This window comes from Erpetoichthys calabaricus, chromosome 4 (genome assembly GCF_900747795.2).
Source record: "Erpetoichthys calabaricus chromosome 4, fErpCal1.3, whole genome shotgun sequence".
Classification (NCBI taxonomy): Eukaryota; Metazoa; Chordata; class Cladistia; order Polypteriformes; family Polypteridae; genus Erpetoichthys; species Erpetoichthys calabaricus.
The window spans coordinates 153812082-153838366 of NC_041397.2; positions in this window are offsets into that span (position 1 = coordinate 153812082).

The following is a 26285-nucleotide window of genomic DNA, read 5'->3' on the forward strand; positions in this document are numbered from 1 at the left end:
ACCATCGCAGCTTTTAACTCACAAATTGCAACAACTCACCAAACAAGGACGCCCTGTCTCTCAAGGCATTCACACTGCCGGAAGACAACCATGGGATACGCAAAAAATAGCCATGTCAGTCAACTCACAAAGCCCAGCCCACAAACTCGAGCACGCGTCTACCCACGCTCTCAAGGCATTCACAGTGCCTGCTCATGTGCCCGGAGCAACAACTCACTTTCGTCTCTGCTACAGTACACATGCACCACTGAGCCACATTGACTTTTCATTATTCTTTTCGGTTTTGGCTGCATTTCCATATATAATCCACCAAGTCATCCGACCATGGGATACAAACAACAGAGCACCGCCCAACAACTCGAACCGATAGAGAGACACGCCCACCAACTCTAAGAGCATGGGACGAGAACGCCTGCCTGCCTGACTGTTACCAGCGTTTACCGCAATGTACTGGAGTGTAAAACCATCACAACTATCAGACGCTGTCTATATCTAAGAAGATATATAGATACTCATTATTCCCCGGCACGCGTCCACCCACGCTCTCAAGGCATTCACAGTGCCTGCTCATGTGCCCGGACGCAACAACTCACCACACACAAATTTTGCTTAATTTGACTCAACACGGGAAACCTCACCCTGCCCGGACACGGAGAGGATTGACAGATTGATAGCTCTTTCTCGATTCTGTGCGTGGTGTTGCATGGCTGTACTTATTCGATGGAGTGATTAGTCTGGTTAATTCCGAAAATGAATGAGACTCCCTACTGCTAAATAGTTATGCGATCGCCAAGCGGTCGGCGTCCAACTTTTTAGAGGTTGAGCATTAACAGGTATGTGATGTCCGGTACTGCATGCGTGCTACACTGAATGGATCAATGTGTGGGTAAGCCAGTGAACCCCATCCTTAATGGGGACCGTGGCTTGCAATTGTTCCCCATGAACGAGGAATACCCAGTAAGTGCGGGTCATACGCTCACTCTGATTACGTCCCTGCCCTGTGTCAGCACCCCTGCAACCCCCCCCCCCGCTACTACCATGGTCGGGTGACTTGGTGGATCATATATAGAAAAGCAGACGGAACCGCAAAGAACAAAAAAAGGACAACGTGGCTCAGAGGTGCACAGACGACAGCGACTCAGGTGAGGAGTTGGGGGCGGGCACATGAGCAGGCAGTGCATACTGAACGATGATTGTATTACTTTTCTTGGTGGTTTATTAAATTACGGATTTTGCAAATGTTCAATTTTGTCCCTCTGCTTTAAAAACATTAAAAAAGTGGCGTGATTATGCGGCGTATGCTACGCCGTGGGTTGGTATGCAGCGTGTAAAACAGTTTGTTTGTCGCGGATAATTTGCCTTTTACTTTTACACAAAGACAATTTCCTGTTAGATTGGCCTTTGCGATGACAATTAATAAGGTGCAGAGCCAAACTTTCAAAACGATATGCATGTATCTGCCAAAACCAGTTTTCAGTCACAAACAATAATTGTATGTTGCTCTCTCCAGAGTTCCATCTTTTCATTCACTTACCGTTGTATCCTTAAACCCAACCCTTTTAGACAACTGTGTCTTTCCGGAAGTGTTCAGCCATCAATAAATAATTACGTGGCGTATGCCTGCAGGAACACGTGCAGCGAGCGAGCGAGCCAGAGTGAGAGAGAGAGAGAGACACACACACACATACAGGCGTGCGCGCGAGAGAGAGAGGGCTAGACGCATAAGAATAATAATACTTCATTACATTCATATAGCAGTGTTCTCAGTATTCAAAGCGCTATCCACACAGGGAGGAACAGGGAAGTGAACCCACAATCTTCCACAGTCTCCTTACTACAAAGCAGCAGCACTACCACTGCGCCACAAGGCAGTTAAAGAATGCACCGGTCTCGATTTTGTTTTCACTTCTGTTTACAGCGATTGGACAACTGTGTCGTTCAGGAAGTGTTCACCCATCAATACATAATTATGCGGCGTATGCTACGCCGCGGGTTGGCTAGTGTATATAATAATACAATATAATCTAAATCACCAAGACACTATTATAATGTTTTGACACGACAAACATATTAAACCTCAAAGTTATGAGTATGATATATAGACTCAATTTTAGTTCCCTTTTAAGAAGGCCAATGCTGCATGTTTGCACTGAAGATCTTTTTTTTCATCAGTTTATATCAGCTACCAGTCACTTCTAAGGCTTAGAAATGAAAGTGAAATAAAACACAGCTAAATAAGTCTTTCATGAGCCATTCTGTTAGAACTGTGTGCAGAGTTTGCTCCAGCATTAGAAACACAGACTACCTGCAATCAGTCTCCTGTTCGTATGCAGGTTTTAGCTGGCTTTCTGGCAACAGATACCTACCAGAGGGAGCTGGCTAATAGGCTGGGAATATCTCAGCCCAGCTTCAGCTGCAGGCATGTCTTTTGTGATGGAAGTCATAAACAACTGAAGAGGAGCTACATTCACTTTCCATATGGTTTTATTGTACACACCAACACAAAAAGGAAATTTGAAACAGTGTCCAGATTAACTAACATTATCGTAGCAATTGACAGCACTCATATTGCAATAACGCACCTTGCGAAAATAATGCTGCTTTTTTTAACAGTAAGCAGTTACATTCCATCCATCCATCCATCCATTTTCCAACCCGCTGAATCCGAACACAGGGTCACGGGGGTCTGCTGGAGCCAATCCCAACCAACATAGGGCACAAGGCAGGAAACAATCCTGGGCAGGGTGCCAACCCACCGCAGGACACACACAAACACACCCACACACCAAGCACACACTAGGGCCAATTCAGAATCGCCAATCCACCTAACCTGCATGTCTTTGGACTGTGGGAGGAAACCGGAGCGCCCGGAGGAAACCCACGCAGACACGGGGAGAACATGCAAACTCCACGCAGGGAGGACCCGGGAATCGATAATGTGTTTTAACACATAAGTCATTTCTAAAGCCAAGAAAGACTGACAAACATTATGGCTCAGTGGCTTGTGGTGTTCTGCCTTGTGGGTAATGTAACTGGCTTAACCTGCAGTTTTTTGTATGGCCTTTACTATTCATTATAACAGCATTCATGTAATTACCTGTGCCAGGTGATAGTGGTACCCTCTTAGGTACTGGTGCCTCCCACCTTTCCCTGAGTCCCAGAGTGCAGAGGAGAGGTGCTGCAATGCTGTGTGGAGTACACATTGGGACTCTTCAAATGAAATTGGTGAGAGCTGAATACATCAGGTGGGAGGATGCACTACCAGCCAATGAAAGTCTACAGCATCATGATTGCATATGTACAAGCTTAGTAAATACAGTATATGGTTGTTTCAAAGTGGAAATGGGTTGGGTCTGTGGAGCTTTAACATGCACGCATTTTCAAGATTATTGTGATTTATAAAGGTAAATTGCACAAAAATGTGTGTACACCATGTTTTACAAATTTGATTTTTTTTGATGTATTAGGGGGCTTTGCCCCCAGCTCGCTTGGCTTGCCAAACCCCTGGCCTGTGCTACGTGCCAGCCACTTCGCATCTCTGCCGCTTGCATATGTGGATTTCACTTTCACCAAACAACAAATCTTTTAATTCTCACGGATACACCTCTTCATTGGGAAGAAACAGTACTTTTCCCTGATGGAAACACGAATTAGATGATCTACAAGTCTCCAACTTAAAGTTTAAAGCCGAACAATATATTTGATCTCTTTTCGCTGTTCCATTGTTTGCACTAATGTGATCTTTACTATCTTTTTTTTGAGACTTTCGAATTTTAGTACTTCCATTATTTCTAACCTGTTCTGCATGTGTATTGCGCCAATGTTTTTGAATTCTTTATGATGTTCTCCTTTGTCATCTACTCTTTGTCTTTTATTTCTGGCCCTGGGCGTGGTTAAATCTCTTGGCACAAAGTCTCGTCTCACTGGATGTGAAAGTATCTCTCTGAAAAATTCATGTCTCGTCCCAGGCTAAAAAGTCTCTTCTCGTCCCAGGATTTTTTTATTATAATGGAGAGATGCATATTTTCATGTTTAAATCCATGCAAACTTTTATAAAGGAGACCTCTGAGATATTGTTTTAAGTTTTGCTTTAAATATGACAAAAAAGTCATACCAGCACAAGAGAAAGTCCAGAAGAAAGCAACAAGGCTGGGTTTCGGACTAAGAGGTATGAGCTATGATGAGAGATTGAAGGAGTTGAACATTTTCAGTTTAAACAACTGGAGATTAAAGAGGAGGCCTGATTGAAATGTTTAAAATTATGAATTGAATTAGTACAGTAGATCCCTGATGTTACTTAAAAATTAATTAAGGAACAAGAAAATGTGGACATGGTTGTTAACTTGTTAAGGGCAGATTTTGCATAAGCCTTAATTTTTCTTCACACAAAGAACCACAGATACATTGAATAAATTACCAAATGGTGTGATGGAGAGATTGACTTTACAGACTTTATATTTCAACTTGATGTGTTTTTGCATAATCCAGGAGATTAGGATGGATACGCTTGTTGAGCTAAATGGCCTGTTCTCATCATAGTTTTTCTAATGTCTCTAATACTGCAGTGCTGTGTAAATCTAGCTGCCATTTTTTAAATTGTGTTTAGAGACCTGCTATGATTTTTAAGGCTTTGAATAAATGAGGTGTAGTCACAAAAGCATTTCAAGCCTTTTCCTGTATCCAAACACAGATTTTTATGTGAAAATAAATTTAAAAGGTAGCAGTAAATGCATTTCATTCTATTTAAATGGCACTTTGATTCTTCTAGTTTCAGATTGAAAATGAGAACTAAGCCTAGACAAATTAACATTTGCCTTTACCAATCTAAAGGTCATATCTTTGGGAGGTAATGGGTGGGGGGAGGGGCGTATTGCTGTAAAATCTATGTGTACAGTGCCAGGACCGATGTTCGAACTTCTGATGCTATAACGCAGCAACACTGCCTACTGTATTATGCTGCTGCTGCATATGTCAAATGTGTTTAAAGAACAACTCCTAATGACAGGCGTACCAGGTATCTAATTTTGGTACATATTGGGACTGTTTTCTGGCATTATTTGAGCTGTGACTCTGCAATAAACATATTTTGCAACATTTGCATACCAATAAATTATATATTTTTAGTTTAAAAAATAATATTAGGGTGAATGTGGTTAAATCATTCCAGCAGTTAAGCATTCTAATGTATCGGTACTGCTTTTCTTAAACATGCTATTTTTAAATGGGACATTTTGCTTTCTGCCATTTACACTTTTGTCTCCACTGGTTGCAATCGGATTGCTACTAATTTTAAAGGAAAATATTCTACTGACCATTATGTCTGGTTGCCCTAACTAATGCGGAAATATGGACCCTCTGAAGTGTAATGTTCCCAGCCAAATAGTACATGTGTTTTGACATGATCGGTTATATTGTTCTGTGTGTAGGTCTTTCACTATCTAGTTTCATGTTTTAGGCACCATCTTCTTTGTGTGAGTTATTCATTTAGTCATACTCCAAATGATTTTTTGAGGTGCCACATTTTCTTTGTACTTAGCAGGCAACTGTCTGTGTAGAGTCTACTTTCTTCTGATGCTAGTATAGGATTTTCTCTCAACACTGCTTTTCTTTGCACACACCAGAGATGTGCCAGATTAATTAGCAATTCTGCATTGAAACCATGTCAGAGAGTTTGGGTGCTCATGTGAATGTGCCATGTGATAGACTGGGACCAGTGCTAGCCTCAACTTAATAAGTAGGTTATAAAATGGGTCTTTATAATAATCATTCAAAAGACATCATGTCTTGGTATTTAAAGTATATTGGAAGATTAAGTGTAAAATGAAAAAGCAGTAATTAGTGAAGAAAATGTATTTTTTAAGAATACAGGATATATTCACATGTTAACTTAAAATGAGACAGATAAACAAGACTTCATGTGATCATTGTTTTACATTATAAGACAGCTTGTCTAAATTCAGAATTGCACATTTTTTACAACATTTGTTAGCAATTTTAATGCCAGCAGGTTCTTTTATAGCTAGTAAAACATGCTGGGCACTGTAACCTCTATCATGGATATTTGAATTTGCTAGAGACACACAATGAAGATGGCAAAAATTATTCATTTAGTCCATGCTTTGCTTCTTTGCTTTGCACTTACACTATTTTTACTGAAAGCTATAGTATTAAAGTGTATTTAAATGAATGGCGGTAGAAAACTTAAAAACAGCTTGTTGAATAAATGAATTAGTGTGTATTGGCCTTATTGTAAGCTTAGTACAAGCTTAGGAATTCAGTTCCTTTTCTGTGTGTTTTTTCTTTTTCATTTTTACTTTTACAACTTTACTACCTTGATTCTGCTCTTACTATAGAAACCATTCTATGATTCATTTGATTTAACAGACATCATTTTAAAGGCTCATTTTGTAAATTTGTTGCCTGTTGCCTTCCTTCCTTTCCAATCATGTAAAGCTCAGCAAAATACTTGGTAAATGGGAAACACATTGATATGATAGGCAAGTATTTAATTCAAGTAAAGGAACAGATTTCTTTTACAGTATATAAGTTGTTGTCATTAATGATATTTTTCCTTCTTTCTCCTAAGAAATGTTCACCCTTTTCAAACACTTTGACAAAGAATATTTCTTATCTGAAAAAACTTGATGGAGGTAACAAATGTTTGGTTTGTTTACACAAGACCAATTTTATATTTAGAAAATAAAGATAAAACATTAGACTCTAAAGGGTGTTTGTACATTTGTTTTGGTGTACCCTTTTAAATTAGAAGAATCATTTCAGCTTTCTGTGACAAACTACTTAGTTGAGGCTACATTAGACGTGCCTTAATACATGTCAAGAGATTAAAACAAATATAAGTGAATTATTTAAAACAAATGTCTCTTTATTCAGTATTTTTGTATAGAAGAATGTTTCCAGATAACTCTGCTATTCTTTTCTATTTTTAATCTGCTTTAAAGCCTTATAGGTACTGAAATGCTACTGGTTTAATATGCAAAACTCCATTACTAAAGTGAGATGACTAGTTTTTCTACAGCAAACCCTTAGGCATCTTAACTTTATTTTAACTCTCTGCAGAATATTGTCTTTTTGCCTAATGTGTCATATATTATTGATAAACAGCAGACAAGCTCTTTAAGCTTATTGAAACTCATGCAGCTCTTATTGCAAATGTGTGTGACCCTTATTATCAGGATCAATATAGCAGCAGAGATTTTACTACTCCTCATTTTAGACCTAGCCTGTATTATTCAGGTCCTCTCAACAAGCGTTCTATCCCATTGTGCCGAGGGGCAAAGCTTGTTTAAAAGAGCAGTGAAAATGCCTTCGGTGCTCGTCGAAGCCCACACAGCTCAGTCTATGTTGTAGATTTATTTGTAAGTCAAACTTTTCATGTGAAGCTAATAGCTTCCTCCTACAGAATCACATTTTGATTTATAAGGTCAGACAGCTATTGGAAACTGACAAGAATAAATGAAAATAAAGTTTGGTTTCATAAACATTATATGTAGATTTGTATAAAGCTACTTCTAGAAGCATAGATAAACAATGTGTCACCATTTAAATGCAAAGAACAGAGAAAACAGTTAATCATTCTGTATTTTTTCCTTCCACATTACACCAATGTTCACTAGAATTTGTTCTGTTTAACAGCAGTTTATTAAATATTTAATTGCTTTTAGTCATCCTAGCTATGTAATGACCTCTCTTCCTGCTCAGAAAGATAAAACATGCTTGTCTTTAGTTGGCTTTATTTTCTAGAATGTCCCATTCCTGATTTTAGAATAATTTATTTTGGATAGCATGTTAAACTGATAAATCAATATACTGCAGTTGTACACTTTAATGTATCTGTATATTTTTATAACGCAATAGAATTGCTCATCTGTGATGTATCAAAGTGCACAGAATTTATATATTGATTTGCCTGTTTGCTAAAATGCATTATGGAAAACATGTTCTTCTAAATGTGTAACAACGTAAAAGAAAAGAATTCAAGAGTCCAAAGCCTTAATCTTATCCACTACCAATGATTTGCAGAATATAAAATCATTGTTATAAAAGTTAATAAAATTTAAAAATACAACAGCTGTATGATTGTTTTTCAGTAGTTATTTCACATAGTTCTGCAGATCAGGATACTTTTATCATTAATTCCCAATCAATTTTTGTTACCTTGATTAACAGTTTATTAAATTCACAGTTTTAATCCAATGAGGTGCATAAATATACAGTATGAGCTTAAAAGATTCCACTGCTAACAGTTTTGCAGAGCCTCGAGTTATTCACTAGTAATCACTTTTAGCTAATTAGTATCTGAACAAAATACAGCTGTCCCTGAGGGAAGCTTTTCATGGGTTGTTTGTGATTACTGTAATCCTAAACCTGCACTCAAACAAATGTCTAAATAAAACTTAGTGTGTTTTTTCCTGTAAAAAAAATCTTAAAACCTTTAATCAGCAAAGAGGAATTCTTATGAAGGTCAGTTTTGCCATGCATGATTCTCATGTGTATGTACAGCTATAATTAGTGTCAAAAACAGTAGAAAGACTTGTCCCTGTCATGTATTTTTAAGTTGTTGATCTCCAATTAAAAAGTATGAAAATAACCTTTGCTATATGTGAATCAGGTTGTAAATTCTCTAGGGCCAATTCTTGGAATGAAGTGTTGATATACAGTAGTGTAGATGTATTTTCAGCATTCTCCACTAAGCTCTGGTCTCTTTCCTGCCAGCAAATTTATGTCCCATGTCTTAAATCTAGTTTATGTTGCTAAGGTCCAGTATGCCTGGCAGCATCCCATTTTTGCCTGTCATCTAACTGGCAATGTACCATCCCTTACCTTTCACTTTGCAACATGAAAGGTCCATGCAGCTTTTTTTCTGTATTTTCCAGGCAAGACTAACCAGGCCATTTATGTTACTAGGTTACCAGGAAGTAATCACTAAACATCAGTTATTAATCACTAAACATCAGTCATTAGCCTGACTGGGTCCAGTATCCCTTTTCCAGTCAAACTTCATTTTGATTTATTTAGCACTTTGCAAAAATATAACTAATGTCTCATCTTTGTCTGGACAATTCTCTTAGATGCAATTTTCCAAGGTAAATCAATTGCAACTCCTACCTCTACACAACATATTTATGAGGATCAGAGAGTCACACTAGCTATTCCACCACATCGATATCACAATCCCTTATGTCCCCTTAATAAGACAGAGAAAAGATAGTGTGCTTTTGAAATTTACAGGTAAACCTGTCCCTATTTACTTTTACTCTTCAGAGACTTGCATATCATTTGTACAATTTTTTTTTTTTTATTACATGAAGATCAGAGACTTAGCTTGAAGTAATATAACTCAATAACTTGTGTATTTGTTGCACTACAAAGATCTTATTACAAAGTAAATTTACTGAAAAAATATCGCAAAAATGTTTTGAAAATAACATATTCTTAGACACCATAAAGCAAAATTGGGAATAAGACTTCAAAATGAAATTTACTGTCATTGAATAGTTATCAACACTTGTTCTGGCATTGACCTGTTCTTGTATTCAGGTAATTTATTTTACTTATTCATTGAACACCTCAGAAGTGTCCATAGATCCACATTTTTTATGGTCCTTTACAGAGTAATATCAGATGGAATGCCCTTTCTCAATGAGCACTCCAACTTGACAGCCTTTGTTACAGTGCTTGCTTTGTAGTTGCATTCTTTGTATTGGAAAGAATCCCACTTCATCCTCTGTTGCAAAGGTACTGATGAGACAATAAAGAAAGAACAAAGTATCAAATGAGATGACTAGATTCAGTTTATGGAAACTACTTTAAACATCTTCCTGGACTAGCAGTCCTCACTTTAAACACTGATCAGATTCAAATGCTCTCTTTGTAGTGTACTATTTTTGCCTATCTGTTTTCTTCATTTTTGTATTTTCACTGCTGTAAAAGTGAAGTCAAAATAAAATTTATGTGTTTTGGATAAATTTATACATCAAGTAGGATTAGTAATTTAAAGGTAAATGCATCATAATACAGAACATTGTACTAAGATTTTGCTCCTTTAAGAAAGAGATGGATTGATCTGGAGGGAGTGTTGGCATGATATGAAAACAGAAGTGCTGAAAGGCTTGTTGAGTATAACAAAAAAGTCTGATCTCCCTCAAACCCCTCATTTACTAGTAAATGAAATCCAGCAGTTTATGTGAGCATCTCCCAAATACAGTTTTACTGTGTTCTTTCCATGAAGTAAATAAAAATCATGAAGGTGATAAGTGGTTTAGAATATAATTGTGTATATTAATCAATTATACAGTTACAAATTCTAGAAAAGAAAAGCTTAGTTTTACTATCAAAGTTATAAAACTTAGTTGACACATGGTAGAGCACTTTTCAGGGTATGACATAGAGGGCTAGGAGTTCATTTTATGAACCTCAAGCCTGCCAATTAACATCATCATCATCATCATCATCATCAGTAAAGAACAAAATAATAATAAGCAATAATTATAGAAGATTTCAGTGGATGCTTGAAAATAGAGTGTTCTTTAGGTTCTGTTTTCCAGGACTTTTGACATCTCATGTTGTAATGTTAGTATGTAGTGCATCTACAGATTTTGAGGTCTTTCATGGTGATCCTGTCTTGCTGACATTAAATATCTGATAAGGAGTAATAACCAGTTAACTGACTGCTTCAGGAAGATGAACAGGTGTTTTTCTCAGCTTTGTGTGGTTCATTTTTTTCTGAGGTTGGTCTCATGCTAGTATCCAATATAAACTGTTTCCTGCTTAGAATTTCCTGATGGGATTTTCATTCCTTTTATTGAGGGCTATAACCTAAGCAATATGACACCTGCAGAACCAAAGATTGAGTTTTAATGCAAGGTTGTGCCATTTTCTTTTAGATTCCTAGGCTACCAAAAATTTTAGTTTTTTGATAATAATTGATACATACTGCATATTTTTTGATCAAGACTTTTAAAGGTAATTTTTGTCACTGTTATTTTATTTACACTTTTATTTATTTTTTTGTGCACCCTGGCCAACTGACTTTATCATCTGACGGTCATTTACAGACTTAAAAAAAAAATCTATATTTAGGGACTCTCTTAATTATATATCTGTCTTATGTAAGTGTGCATTATTTCTGTATACTATTTATGAATTATTTTTCTTTAACTTTGTCTGGGATTGTAGAGGAAGCAGGAGGAGAAGGAGTTATGTGTGCATTAGATTACATATTGCAGGGACTTCATCTCTAATAAAAATCTGATATGCCAAACCAAATATGAAAATGTCACCTTAATCCTTAAACAGCAAAGCAATTGAGGCAGCTGTTACTGAGTTATAAGGAAAAAGCAGTACTTCCAAAGACACATGGAGTAAAAATTTAAACTAATTAATAATCATTAATTTTATGTGAAGGTCATTTTGGCTGGGGTCAAACTTCTGTCAACATAAGTGAATAACTGATAATGCAGTAGACAAACTTTTTTGAAAAGACTTGTTTAAGTGTCTCTTAATTATGTCGATTACATAAATCTAAGAATGTAAATATGCCTAATTCGGAATTTAAAAATAGCAATTATAGGTTTTATTTTTAAGGAACCTGTTTACACTTAGATTAACGTATTCTGTAAAATTGTACATTGTGCTAATTAGTTTCAATAGATGTATCAGAACATAAAATTAAATAGTTATACAACTGTAAAGTGGTAACTTCTGTTTCCTCAGTGTAATTGTTTAATGTGTCTTCCAAGATTCTCAACTTTAACTTCATTCTCTGGTGCTGATATTTAACAACTAGAAATGATCAGTAGCAATGGGCATAATGGAGAAATTTAACAAGGGTGTGATACTATTACATAGATGGATGCACAAACTTGGGAAATATAAATACACAACTGTTTTCCACAAGGAGTCACTAGATCCCTGGAAATACGTTCGTTTTGTAATTGTGGCGTCTTAAGTAACCCAAAACTATATAGATATAATACTGTATTAAAAGGCGATACTCCTCCCTTAGTGATACGGCGATAGGAGAAATAACTTAGCTTTCTTTAATGACGTTTTACTCTGCATAACAGACGAGGAAGCCATGACAAGACTTTTCACCGAAGTGGGATCTCGATGCATACAGTCTGCCATTTTCGTCGCTGAACTGGAAGGATTTTCAGGATCGGATGACAGTATCTCCCATCTGTCCGTCAGCTTCAAAGATGTGCCGGGCAATGTTCCAAGGCTTTATACTCTTTCTCCATGTGCAGGCCCTCACTTAGGTAAATCATGCCATTACAAATAAGGCAAAGAGAGGATACAATTTCATGCTGACTCTAACACACAGAAATAGTGCACGTTGCCCATTTGTAGTTGTTCTTAACTTGTCTTGTCTTAAGATGTTTGCCTAGCAATTCTAAATGCTGTGCCCCTGTACTAAATCTGGCTTTGTGTTAGCTGTACATGTGAGAAGAAAAGAAAAGCAGATTTAAAATATTTGCATAGAGCACAGTGACATATTAAACTTATATTCTGATTACAACAACTTAGGCACTTTTTGGGCTATAGAAGACACATTAGCTGTCCTTCCTATAATAAAGAAGTAAGTCCCAAGTATTATGAGGCAACAATTACACTACTCCCTTGTGCAAACAAAATGAAAGAGACAAATCTTACATATATAGAGCACTATCTCTAGTTCACTAATATTTAATCTGTCATAGGCCAGTAGGCTTCATAACTCATTTACTGACATGGAAAACACAATGAGCAGCCAGTCAACACTAGTCAAATAGTGTAGACAGTGATTAATGTTCACTAGAAATATCCAATTTGTGAGTTTAATTGTATGCCGCAAGAAATCTATGTAAACATTGGAAAAACATCTACTTAACCTTCATGTTGATGTGCACAATGAATGAATAAATAACTTATGTTTGATTGCGGAAAGTAACTGGATTTATGCACCCAAAGGTAAACGTGTCTTTTGAGTATTTATCACCTGAGAATGTATGTCTTGCTAAAGTAATTTACCTTTAGAGATGTTAGGAGGCATATCAGACCACCTGTGTTTAGTACACAGGCAACTAGCATAATATACAGAATATACTAATAGGCTATAAACCTGTAATTGTGTTCCCTTTATTTCCCTAGTGTTGCAGAATTCAAAATGCATGTGTTTTTTTTAATACTTGTCTGTACAGAGTCAGGCATCTTTTTATTATTTTTTACAGCATGTATGGCACACTTTCTGTTGACTTTTATCATAATAAAGATAATACTTTAAGCCATATAAACATACACAGTTGTAAATGTTAAATAGTCTCTGTGCTTTTTCCCCTTAATAATTCTTCTCAAGGTACCCTAGATACCTGGGGTTAGAATAAGGTCACCTGTATGTGTTCTAAAAAGCAATTAAAGAAAGTTGGCATCAGGAAGGGCATTCAGCTATAAAAGAGTTTAGCTTCAACCCCCTAAGAATTTTGGGGGCAACTGACCAAATTGAGTGAATGCAAAAAACCTACTACTGTATTACTCTCACTAATTACAGAGTGAGAGCAATTTTTCCTAGGCAGTCATCTGGTAAATAAGACTGCTTTTTCTGAATGGAAATATGCATATGCAAACCTGCGTATATATTGTGTATATGAGGGGGTACCCAAAAATAACCGGAATTGAAAAAAATATTGTTTTAATAATTTTGACTTACTGAAACTTGAGTCTCCTTCAAAGTACTCTCCATGTGAATGAATGCACTTGTCACAATGGTTTTCCCACCGGTGGAAACATTTTTGGAATTACTGAAGAGGAACATTGTCAAAGGCCTGCAGCGATTTTTCTTTCACTTCCTCCACGGTATAAAATGCTTTCCTTTGAGTTCATTTTTCATATGCGGGAACAAGAAAAAGTCTCATGGAGCAAGATCAGGCAAGTAGGGAAGGTGGCAAGAACTTCAAGACACACAAGTCAAATTAGAAATCTTTTCAATAGTCTGACGACGATCTTTATACATTGAATTATAAACTTTTTCAAGATTTTCGTCATTCCTAATTGTGGAAGGTTGGCCAGATCTTGGTTGGTCTTCAAGTGACATATCCCCCAATTTGAAATGCGAAAACCACTTGTAGACCTGTGTTTTACTTAAAGCTTCCTCTTTAAAAGCAGTTTCAAGCATTACTACAGCTTCAGCAGCTGTTTTCCCTAAGAGAAAACAAAATTTAACGCAGACCTGCTGTTCTTTATGATCACCCATCACAAAAATCACAGAACACATTTAATAATCTCCAAGAAAAAATGTCATGGAATTCCATATGAACAACACAGAGCAACGGCACTTGGCAGACTGCCACAGGATACTGCAAGTATGCTACACCTAGCGGTGAAATTCGCAGCTAAGTCTAGATTGTTTGACAGGTACAGATTCCGGTTTGTTTTTAGCTGGTGTTGCTAAAATGCTGAGACTCAGCCTCCTTTTTGAGATGCAAGACAATGACTCACACGTCACATAGTACAAGAAGTGGGGACTTGCGCCAATGGAACCCCGAGCAGCATAAATAACCCGATACCAGGGGAGCAAAATGAGGCTCCTGTGGGTGCTCCGGTCTTCGCACTCCCCAGGGATGTGCTGGTGAAGATGGCTCCCGGGTGAAGATGACAATCCAGAATGTTTCCTATTCTGCTTCAAGAGCAGAGCAACATTGATGTGCTGGGACAGGGGAGCCTGGCCGGCTATCGTGGCCCTGTTTTTAACTGGGGAGGCCCTACAGGTCATGCGAAACCCTCCATCCCAAAAGGCTTGATGATTATAACATCCTGAAGCAACAGATCCTCCTCCACATGGCTGTGTGCCTGGTGGCCAAGGGGCGCCAGTTTCATTAACAAATCGTTTTTTTAAGAAATTAGATTCAATCATAACCTCATTTATTTGGAATTCAAAAAATCCACTCAACAGAAAGGTGACCCTTCAACGACCTAAATCAGCATGGCTCTACCTAATTTTCAGTTTTATTACTGGGTGGCAAACATACAAGCTATAAAAACCTGGATATTAACACAAATAGATGAACACATACTAGCTTTGGTCTGCAATACAAACGAAATCCTGCAGTACTTCTTTATATTCCATGCTTTGTACACCAGTAAATCCAAGGTATTGTAAATATACTAACAACTCAATTGTCCTTTATTCACTCAGAATATGGAACCAATGTACAAAGCACTTCAAGTTAGAGAATATTTTATCTGTGGCACCTCTATATGATAACCACCTCTTTCAACTCTCTTGAAATTACAGTTTTTAATGTTTGGAAGTTTGGAAGACATATGGGATTAAATCATTTAAAGATTTGTATATAAATAATGTCTTTGCATCCTATGAACAATTACATTCCAAATTTAATCTCCCATCAACACAATTTTTCCACTTTTTTCAAATTAGAGACTTTGCTAAACAAAATCTGCCCAATTTTCCTCACGTTCCACCTATGTCTATTCCAGAAGAGAAACTGATCAGACAGCATTTCTACAATATATAAAAACCATTTTAAAGTCCCTTACTTTAAAAGATCCCAGAGTAAAGTGGGAAAAAGAATTCTTAATCAACATTGCAGAAATGGAGTGGAAGGCAGTCACACACAGAATTCACTCTAGCTCCATATGTGCAAAGCATTCAGTTATTCAACTTAAACATTTTTATTGAGCACATCTATCACATTTAAATTGTCCAAAATGTCTCCAGGGCAAGATCCAACCTGTGAACATTGCAATCGAGCTTCATCTTCACTAAGGCCACATGTTTTGGGCATGTACCAAATTAACATCATTTTTGACAAAATTCTTTCAGACAACCTTGGTGACACAATCTCTCCTAACTCAATAACAGCTGTGTTTGGTGTACTCCCAGATGGACTTAAAGTGGAGAAGGACAAACAAACTGTTATTGCCTTTACTTAACTACTAGCGCGTAGACTTATCTTACTCAACTGGAAGGATCCTAACCCACCTCTTTTAACTCAGTGGATAACTGATGTTATATACTATTTGAATTTGGAAATAATAAAATTTTCAATTAGCAGATCTATTCAAAACCTGGCAGGATCTAATCAATAACATTTTAGAATAAGCATTTATATTGGGAAAAAAGACTCCTTTCCCTCTTTACTACTCTCAAAAGTTTTACTCTGGCTGTTGCCCTTCCTCTCTTTATAATGGGTGGGAGTTGAGTTGAATTTAGTTTAGTTTTATTAATTGTGACTTGAGCGTATGGAAAGTTACATGCTTTTGATAAATTTAATAAAAGATAAAATATGGAAAAAAAAGAACATTATACAAAAATAAACTGAATTGAACTGAATAATCACCAAAACATTTTCAAGAAGAAAAACATGAAAAAATGTTTTGTCCAGGGTAATCAGAGTTATGTTTTTTACTATTATGTTTTTCACTCATTTCAGTTAAATTTTTATGTTTTAAATCAAGCATTAAGACATTTAGTAAACAATGAAGTGTGTACACTATGTTTAAATATAATGTGTGTACAGCATATCTGCATATTTGGGATGCTATGATATTAAATGCAGTATTATTTGTGATATTTGCATAATAATCCTTAAATCAAGATTTTCTTTATGTAACAGCATAGGTAATTTCTTCATGTGCTTTTAGAAAGCTCATTTTCTAGTACTGAAATATCTAATATTATACTATAAAAAAATACTAAATTTCTTTTATATATATATGGTACTTTTCATGTATTTTATTGTTATCGTACACAAACGTTATACATTTAAATATTATCTACAATTCAGAATGCCTGAAAACACAGCATTATTATTATCTGCTTGATAAATACCGGTAAGTGTATTTTTTATTTAACTTTGTTTCTGATTTCATTTATTTTGGTAGTGGTAATAAACTGATGTGACAAAAGTAATGAAGTCGAAAATATCATCTATACTATTATATGTTTTAGCAAAACAAAACTAGGATTGTTTTACTTTCTGTAGACTTTTTGCTCAATACCTTTTTGAGTTTAAGGAAGGGCATTTTGATAATAAACTAATTAGGGTATGCATATACATATTGTGTAGGTTTTTAGATTTACAATATCCCTTATATAAAATTTGTATTACTTTTTTAGTCTTGTTATCACATTGTCTGCCATTACGCTACAGTATACTAAGACGTTGTGCCAGACTGAAATACAGTATAAATACCATGGAGTGGAAGCAATAGTATTGCTCTCCTGGTGAATTATATATAATGCATATATATATAATGCACTTGACCTAACATTGCCTATGAATGGTTCAGTAGATGAAATGAATGTGTCGCAAAGTAGCTTTTTGACAGAATATTATTTGGCAGAGTGTGCCTTTCTCATGCAGGTCAGGGAAACACTGAACAGTTCTGAGTACATTTCCATGGGCTTAACTCTATGTGAATGAGCTTTGCCTTTGGCTATACTTTGATGTGAATAAAAATGTGTCTGTGTAGCTGAAAGTGTAAGAATTTAATGAAGTACAATCTCTTTAGAAATTGTAAAGATCTATGTGCACATTTGTCAAGCAAATTTCCTTTTAAAATTTAACCATCAGTTAAATTATCTTAAGTCAGAATTATGTTTTAATTAGTCCAGGATGTTTAATTATGTGTGTGTATATGTGTGTGTTTGTTATAAGGTAACTCAAGCTATATACAGTACATCTGAACAAGAGGCATACTGTTTTTAAAATTTAAATGAGCTGTTTGTAGCAAGCAGTTTCAGTGTGGGTTGAATTTTGTAACTTACAGTAGTTAGATTTGTCATTACAACATACTTAAATGTATATTTACTTAATGAATCAATTAACATTTATTATTACTGCATTTCATTTTATAGAGTATGTGTGCATATGTGTGTATATATAGGTTTATAGGGTCATAATTGTGGGCAGTGTGGCGTAGTGGTTAAGGCTTTAGACCTCAAATCCTGCAACTAACAGTGTGTCACTTCACTTGCCCTTGCTCCAAATGGAAAAAGTGTAACTACCTTTATATTAGATTTTTTTAATATCCCTTGGATAAAGGTGCCAACAAAATAAGTAAATAATAGTTATTATTAGTTACACATGTACAGATTAAACTAAAATTCCTTTATGTTTTAATAATTATGGTTGCGTGCTGATAAATTTATAGGACTGAGTGAAACAACTTTACGTGTGTGTGTGTGTGTGTATTTATAAAGACACATGTACAGTATATTGGTTTGTACACTGTTGTAAAATACAGAGAATAGTCTTCTAGCAACATTCATAACCATTCTACACATTGTAAACTACAGTATATCTGCAAAACATATGGGGAAGGGAATAATAAAAATGTATCAATTACCGTATATTCTGAGTTAAAGTTCAGTGCCTTTTTTTCATTAATAAAGATATTCATAAGGAATAGTTTTATTTAATGTGTAATTTTAATAGAATAATGTTGGAAATGTATGTCATTTTTATAGTGGTAACAAAAATAAAGGGAAATGCTGTACATGTGACAGCATTATTACTACTTAAAGATAATGTGCACTTTGTGAATTTTTATAAATATTACATTTCTTTATGCTCTAAGTGTTTTGTTTTCTCAGTTGCAGTGTCATAACTCGTTGATAACTGAAATTAACACCAAAGATTTTACTGATAACTGATTTATTATACATAGAGCTTATAGATTCTACTCCATACATCTCTCTCAGGAAAACGTTCAGTATATTTTAAAATTCATTATATTTTAATATACTGGTCCATGGCGATGCCATTTCCTTTCCACTTCATACCATCCTGGTAAATCTGGATAATATGACCTGATCTGGTAGATTCTTGTTCATAGATTACAGCTCAGCATTTAATGCTCTTGTGCTGAGCCTCCCTTCTGTACTCCTTGTTCACCTCTGACTATGTGTCCAGATACAGTTCCAGTTTCATTATATTTGCAAGATGACACCACCATCATAGGCTTGATCACCAGTAATTTTGAGACCGCTTACAGAGGTGAGCTGTATTTGCTGTCTCATTGGTTAATCTCCCCTTTAAGAGAGTGGTGAAGGCAGCACATAATATTACCAGCACCCTGCTGGTAATAGCTACATGCTTTTCAGTACAAGTAAACTTGCTGCCTTAAGAGTGGCAAACAGTATACAGAAAATAAAGACCACAGCCATCCTGCTTGGTAATGTTTTTTCACTCCGCCTTCTAGCAAACAGTACATGGCACTCAAACCAGTTAATTCAGGGGTAGTTTCTACCAACAAGTTGTAAGTTTACTGAGCAGTCAATCGTAAGAATTTTAAATATTGTTGCATGCTGTATATGTTTTTATGCATTGTTTAATTCATTTGTGTTATATTGCTGTCAACTGTCAGAAGACATGCAGTACAAATTTCACTATACAACAGGCATGTCAAACACGCGGCCCCCAGGCCACATGCGACCCGCAACAGAAATCTGTGTAACCCGCATGACAGATCCTAGTTAGCACTGAACTTGTACAAAATGATTACTATCGTCTGTGATTGAATCATTCTGCATCTTCGGTGTTACTTATTGACTTTTCTTACTTCTGCCTTCTGACAAAAGCACGTTTTCCCATGGCATTACGGTACCGGAAACGTCATCTGCTAGTATAGCCACGAGCCTTGACCAAAGTTAATGAGCCGCAGCATCACAACTGAAGTGCTAGGCTGCAGCAGCGGGCAGCAGGGGCGGCCTTAGGCATGTGCAAACTGTGCACCTGCACAGTGCCGCCAAATCCCAGGGGCCGCCACGCCAATATATATTGAATATAAAACAGAAAGAGAAAATAATGACACAGCTGACGGCAATGTGGCCGAAAAACATTGTGTTTCTTGTTAATTAGTATGCTGTATTTACAAATGTTGCTAGAGTCGGAGCAGTAAGCTATATGTAGTATTATAACGTTCTGCCGTAATGAGAATATCATGGGCCACCACTTGGTTTTCAAGTTACGGACACGCGTATATAGAAGCATGTCATGAACACGAGGCAGCTATGCAGTGTCCGCAACGGATGTGGCTATCCGCCGTGCATAAGATACCGTATTGACATTGCCAGGCGAAGGGGCCACCGATTCTTTCTCTGCCCAGGGCCGCCACGAGCCTAGAGCCACCCCTGCTAAGGCTACACTACTGACTGGGCTGCTGAGACTGGCCACTGGGCAGAACTGACGAGTAGTAATAGCCCACATATTTTCACGTTTTTTTGCTCTAGTTTCATGTAAATTTGTGCTAGTATTGTAACGAACAGTTACTGCAGACTACAGCTGAAGATCTGAAGTGGATGCGAGAAGTTGGTGAGTTGTTTATTAACATATTTTTGTGATTTTGAGTTTGTAAAATTATTGTAGGTCAGGCGGCTTTTTGCATATCGGCTTATTTTACAATATGAACTTTGAAGTAAACTTAGTAAAGTAAAATTTGATTTTTGGAGGATTTGTTTTCCAACTTGAATTTCTGAGCAATGAATTCAGTGAGCATTTTCGTGATGTCAGTTCACACAAACAGGGCATTGCGCTGTCCTCTTATAACATTGAGAATGCGCCTGAGAATATCCAAATGGAATTGATTGAAGTGCAGTCAGATTCTATTCTGAAGGCAAAATACAACGAAGTTGGTGTGCCAGGCTTGTATGCTTACCTGCCACCCTCGTATGTGCAGATCTGTAAGTTGGCATCGAGAGTACTGTCAATGTTCGGAAGCACTTACCTTTGTGAGCAATTGTTTCGTTAATGAAAGCTACCAAAACCCCACATCGCTCAAGACTTACCATCGAGCACCTTTCATCCCTCATAAAAGTTGCAGCTGCACAAGATTTCAAGCCTGATATTGACGAGCTGGTTACTAACAAGAGATGCCAAGTATCGGGACCAAAGAAATAAATCTCACACTGTAAGGCTCCTATATAAGCAATGAATATAATATAATGAATAGAATATAATAAGGACCTAGCTAAGAGGCTAAGACTCTAATTCTACACTGTTGTATGGACACTGTATGGAAATAAATTGCTTTTCTTTAAACTTTAAACTTTAAGTGTTACATTTTTTAAAGTTTTCAGTATTGGAAAGAAAGCTACAGTAACTTTGTATAACAGTATAATAGTATTTGTTACACTGTGGCCCGCTGACGCACATATGGCAGTCGAAGCGGCCCACCAATGGTAGTGAGTTTGACATGCCTGCTATACAAGGTACATACAATAATAAATTTAGCTAACTGTAAATATGTCAAAATGGCAGACCTGTTTCCATTTTTCATACAAGTATAATGTATGTTGTAGTAGTCTTAAAGTAACATTTTACTTGCTTGGTTTAATGTAATGTTGCATTATCACTGAAGGTAAAGATACTATACTATATATGCAATTAAGTTTGAAAGCTGTTATTTAAAGCCTATAGTTGTGCAAAAAATTCCACTTAACACAATTTAAATACAAAAATGCACATCAATTTTTATTGTGGTATATCCTTACGAACTGTTTTCTATTGTGAATTTAGGACTGCTTTAGTGAATAGGATGCAATTAACATTGCAATTAATGTGATGAAGGTTTTCAATATGCCAAAACACTGGGCCCTGTTTTCAAAGCAGATGGGCATGGAATGGTTGATTTGCACCTGTTTTTGGTGGAAATTGGATGAGAGGCACACAAGTTCAAAGCCTATAGCAGATGTACTTTTTACATTATACAAGTACTCATTTGCATTTTTAGAATCATCCATTGTATGTTTTCCATTTTAAACTTAAGCTTGAATACATCAAGGGCTCATCTTTTCATTTAAGGCATACTTGTTCTAAATATTTACATACACAAGAAAATGTGTTTTGTCAGTGGTACTGTACAGTATATCTTTAAAGTCTCATCCATATATGTTGCAAAGCTTCCTAGTGCTGTCTGGCAGAAGCCAACACTAAAGATTATTGGATGCTTCTGACAGTATGGCCTTACTGTATATCAAAATATTCAGGGTTTAAGTTTACATAAATAGGTAATTGTAATTTATTTCCTTAAATTAAAAAGATGTTCAGTATTTGGTGCTCTGTTTCAATCATTCAGAAAATAAAATGCAAACATTCCACTAAAGTACTGCACGTTATATTGCACCCAGACATTACATTTTTGACACAATTGTGTCAAATTCAAAACTAACATTATTTCCTTTGCCCTTAATTTACTTCATATGATCTAGACACTTTTTTGAACAATGGTGTCATGTAAATTACAGAGGGAAAAGAGGGAAAGATTTTTTTTTTCTGATGTTTGTAATTGTCAGCCTCTGGAAATCATTTTTATTTATAGCCTGTATCTGAAGCTCAAGTCTGTGATGTGGCTGAATTGGTCCAAAGGGAATCAATAGTCTACTTTAGTGACCAACATTTATAACCAGAAATTTAAATATATAAACTATTCGTCTGGACTTGTGGATGCTATCAGATATGTGATTACCTAGTGGACAGTCAGTTGTTTTAAGTCTGACTGACCACCGACTGCATCCTATGCAGAAGGGATATACAGTATGTGCAAGTGGAGTGGTAAACCTGAAACCCACTTTTAAATAAGCATTCTTGGAATGGATTATTATTGAAGGTGTGGAAATCATGTGTAACAAGTTATTTTAAGTTTTGATGACCTGGAATTGTAACTAAATTGCAATAAAGAAAAAAAAATATGCACACTTTAATGTGACATTTTATTATGAGTAATGTGCAACCAAGAATAACTTCCACACATTCCTATATATGTTCCTATATTCAAAGATTAGATCAAGATTCCCTTCCTAACTCAGCCGTCTACAGTATGTAATGCAGGGTTGCAGGATTTGATTTGGTTTACAGAATGACTCCATGCTTTTCTTCATTGTTCTCCCATTGACCTACAGCCTACATTTAACTGTTGCTGATATTTTCCCACAGCATGTGCATATATTATTTTAAAAAGGTGATTAAGTAATAGGTTATATACAGTCATATGAAAAAGTTTGGGAACCCCTCTTAATTCTTTGGATTTTTGTTTATCATTGGCTGAGCTTTCAAAGTAGCAACTTCCTTTTAATATATGACATGCCTTATGGAAACAGTAGTATTTCAGCAGTGACATTAAGTTTATTGGATTAACAGAAAATATGCAATATGCATCATAACAAAATTAGACAGGTGCATAAATTTTGGCACCCCAACAGAGATATTACATCAATACTAGTTGAGCCTCCTTTTGCAAATATAACAGCCTCTAGACACCTCCTATAGCCTTTGATGAGTGTCTGGATTCTGGATGAAGGTATTTTTGACCATTCTTCCATACAAAATCTCTCCAGTTCAGTTAAATTTGATGGCAGTCTAGCATGGACAGCCTGCTTCAAATCATCCTCTATTTTTCTTGGCCTGCCAAACCTGGGTTTAACAGCAACCGTGCCTGTGGCCTTCCATTTCCTGATTACATTCCTTACAGTTGAAACTGACAGTTTAAACCTCTGAGATAGCTTTTTGTAGCCTTCCCCTAAACCATGATACTGAACAATCATTGTTTTCAGATCTCATGCTGTCACTCTTCAGAGGAGAGTCAAAGGGAAGCACAACTTGCAATTGACCACCTTAAATACCTTTTCTCATGATTGGACACACCTGTCTATGAAGTTCAAGGCTTAACGAGCTAATCCAACCAATTTGGTGTTGCAAGTAATCAGTATTGAGCCGTTACATGCATTTAAATCAACAAAATTACAAGGGTACCCAAATTTTTGCACAGCCAGTTTTTCACATTTGATTTAATTTCATACAACTAAATACTGTTTCACTAAAAATCTTTGTTTGGAAAACACCCCAGTACTCAGATGTTCCTATGAAATGAGAAATACCACTGTTATCTTTTTTGTTGAAAGTAGAGTAAATTATTATGCAGGCTGAGAGGGGTTCCCAAACTTTTTCATATGACTGTAAAATGGTATTGTTCATACTGTTGATACTGAATGAGCAATCTTAAAATTGAAAGTAATTTTCACTAAAAAGATTAAGATGAGTTTTAGTTTTTCAGACACACTAAATATTTTGACTTTTTTATGAAAGTGGTGACAGCCTCAATGAACCATTTTTTTCTGGTTAAGCAATTTAAGTGGTACACAGCTAAAATTTCAGGAAAGAGTAAAAATACAAAGAAAATGTACTGTAATTCTGATTATGTGTAATTCTGATCATTTAGAGAAGAAACAGTTAAGGCCTTTGTAATGCAATTACCTCATTATTAATTTCGCTATGTCCTGTGACTCTGACTTTGGTAGCTGTTGATGGTTTATTTAGAAAATTTAAAAGCAAAACACTTAAATATTTTAATTTTATTACCTATATAAAATAGTAGATTCAAATTAAATGTTGCCGCTTGTTTAGAGATTAGCAGAATATTTAATCCCTAAAGTGTATTAAATTAGTAATGTAAAAACAATGGCCAGGAGTATAAATTAAAGAATAAACAAACCTACATTTTATTTTATTTTATTTTTGTTATTGACTGGTCTGGGCTATCACATTTTATTGGCACCTGTACAGTGTCTGTAATCCTTACATTACTGTATAATGTATGCAGTGATAAAGGTATCTTTATTGCTAGTGATGCTGTTGCCACTTTTCACAGATCCATGATATTAAACACAGTGGTTCTTCTGTGTGAGAGAGAAGAGCTACAGACTATTGATTTTGATCAACATTTAGTTTGGGGTTGTTGCATAAAATTACATAATGCCTAACATAGTGGTACCCAGCATACAAGGTTTAACTGGCATTCTACTGTTTGCTTTAAACTCCACTGCATTGTGTGTGCGTGTTTCTCTGTCTGGATCCCTACCTAGCCTAGCAAAGGCAGTGTGTTGACATAGGAGAAGTAGGATGATGGGGAAACATACTCAATATTAATTTTATTAGTAATCATTGTTGGCTTGTAGGTGGTGACCTATGTATAATTGGCATGCTGAGTAATGTGCAATTGTCCCAAGGGTTGACAATTGCCCAGAACCCTAAAATAGAATATTATCTCTTTTTTTTGCAATATATGAAATATTACAACTCAGTTCTCCAAGATTTTCCAATACATTCCCTTTTCGTTTTACTAAAGTTAAAGGTGAGATCATTGGAAAAACTTGAGACTGTTGCATAAGAGAAAGTCTCTTATAAATAGTGGAGTTGACTTTAACCATCTTATAATCTGACCTTTGTGCTGGATAACATCTGGATGTTGGATATTCTAAGTTTAATATTATTTAAATATCAATAGGTATCTAAAATTATTGAGTCATTATACAGTATTTATACATTTCCATGAGTTGCATTTAGACATTTAACTTGCTGTAATGATAATGAACTTTGGCCAGTTAGGAATGGAGCAAACACATCTAAAGGACCTTAGAAAAGAGGAGTCATATCAGCTGAGGTTTGCTGTTTCACCACTTTCTTTATTGTTGCATCATTTTGTGAGTTATAAGTTGAGTATAAATCAGCCTTTAATGGAGGGAGAGTCCTAATTTCTATTTTGCCTTTGAGTACTTTATTTTAATATGACGATGCTTGCAAATTTCATATTAAGGTCTTTCTTAGCTGTAATACTGTAGGTAGACAGCAGGCAGAGAATTTGTAATAGGAAGGTCTTAAGCAGAGCTAACATCTGTGGTATTCCATCTCTTGGAATGTATTATCGTACAGTTGAAACATTAACGTTACCACTACTGCATAGATTCTCATACTTCCAAAAGGCGCATAAAATCCATTCTGTTTTGAATACATTTGACACAGATGTGACATGCATTGGAATGATTTTCAAGAGAGTATAACACATTCAAACCTTCAAATCAAATTTTCATCCCAGCACAAAATTTCATGTTTGAAAGTTACGAGGGAGTATATGTACTTGTGTGTACGCCGCTAAATACCAACTTTTCTTTCACAAACTAGCTCCATTAGTTCAAGGTCATTGAGGTTGGAGCCTATCCTGGCATCACTGGACAAAAGAAAGGAACCAACACTGGAGAGGATGCTAGTTCTTTGTAGCCCCCACCCATACATAACACTCTCAACGAGGCCAATTTAGAGTTGCCAGTTAACCTAACTTGCACATCTTTGGAGATGTACAGTAGTTTCAGAAAGTATTCAGACCTCTTCACTTTCTGCACACTTTACTGTGTTGAAGGAAACTGGAGCAACAAAAGGAAAACACAAATATAGACATAGGGAAAATAGCTAAACTTTTCATGTATAAAAATCAGT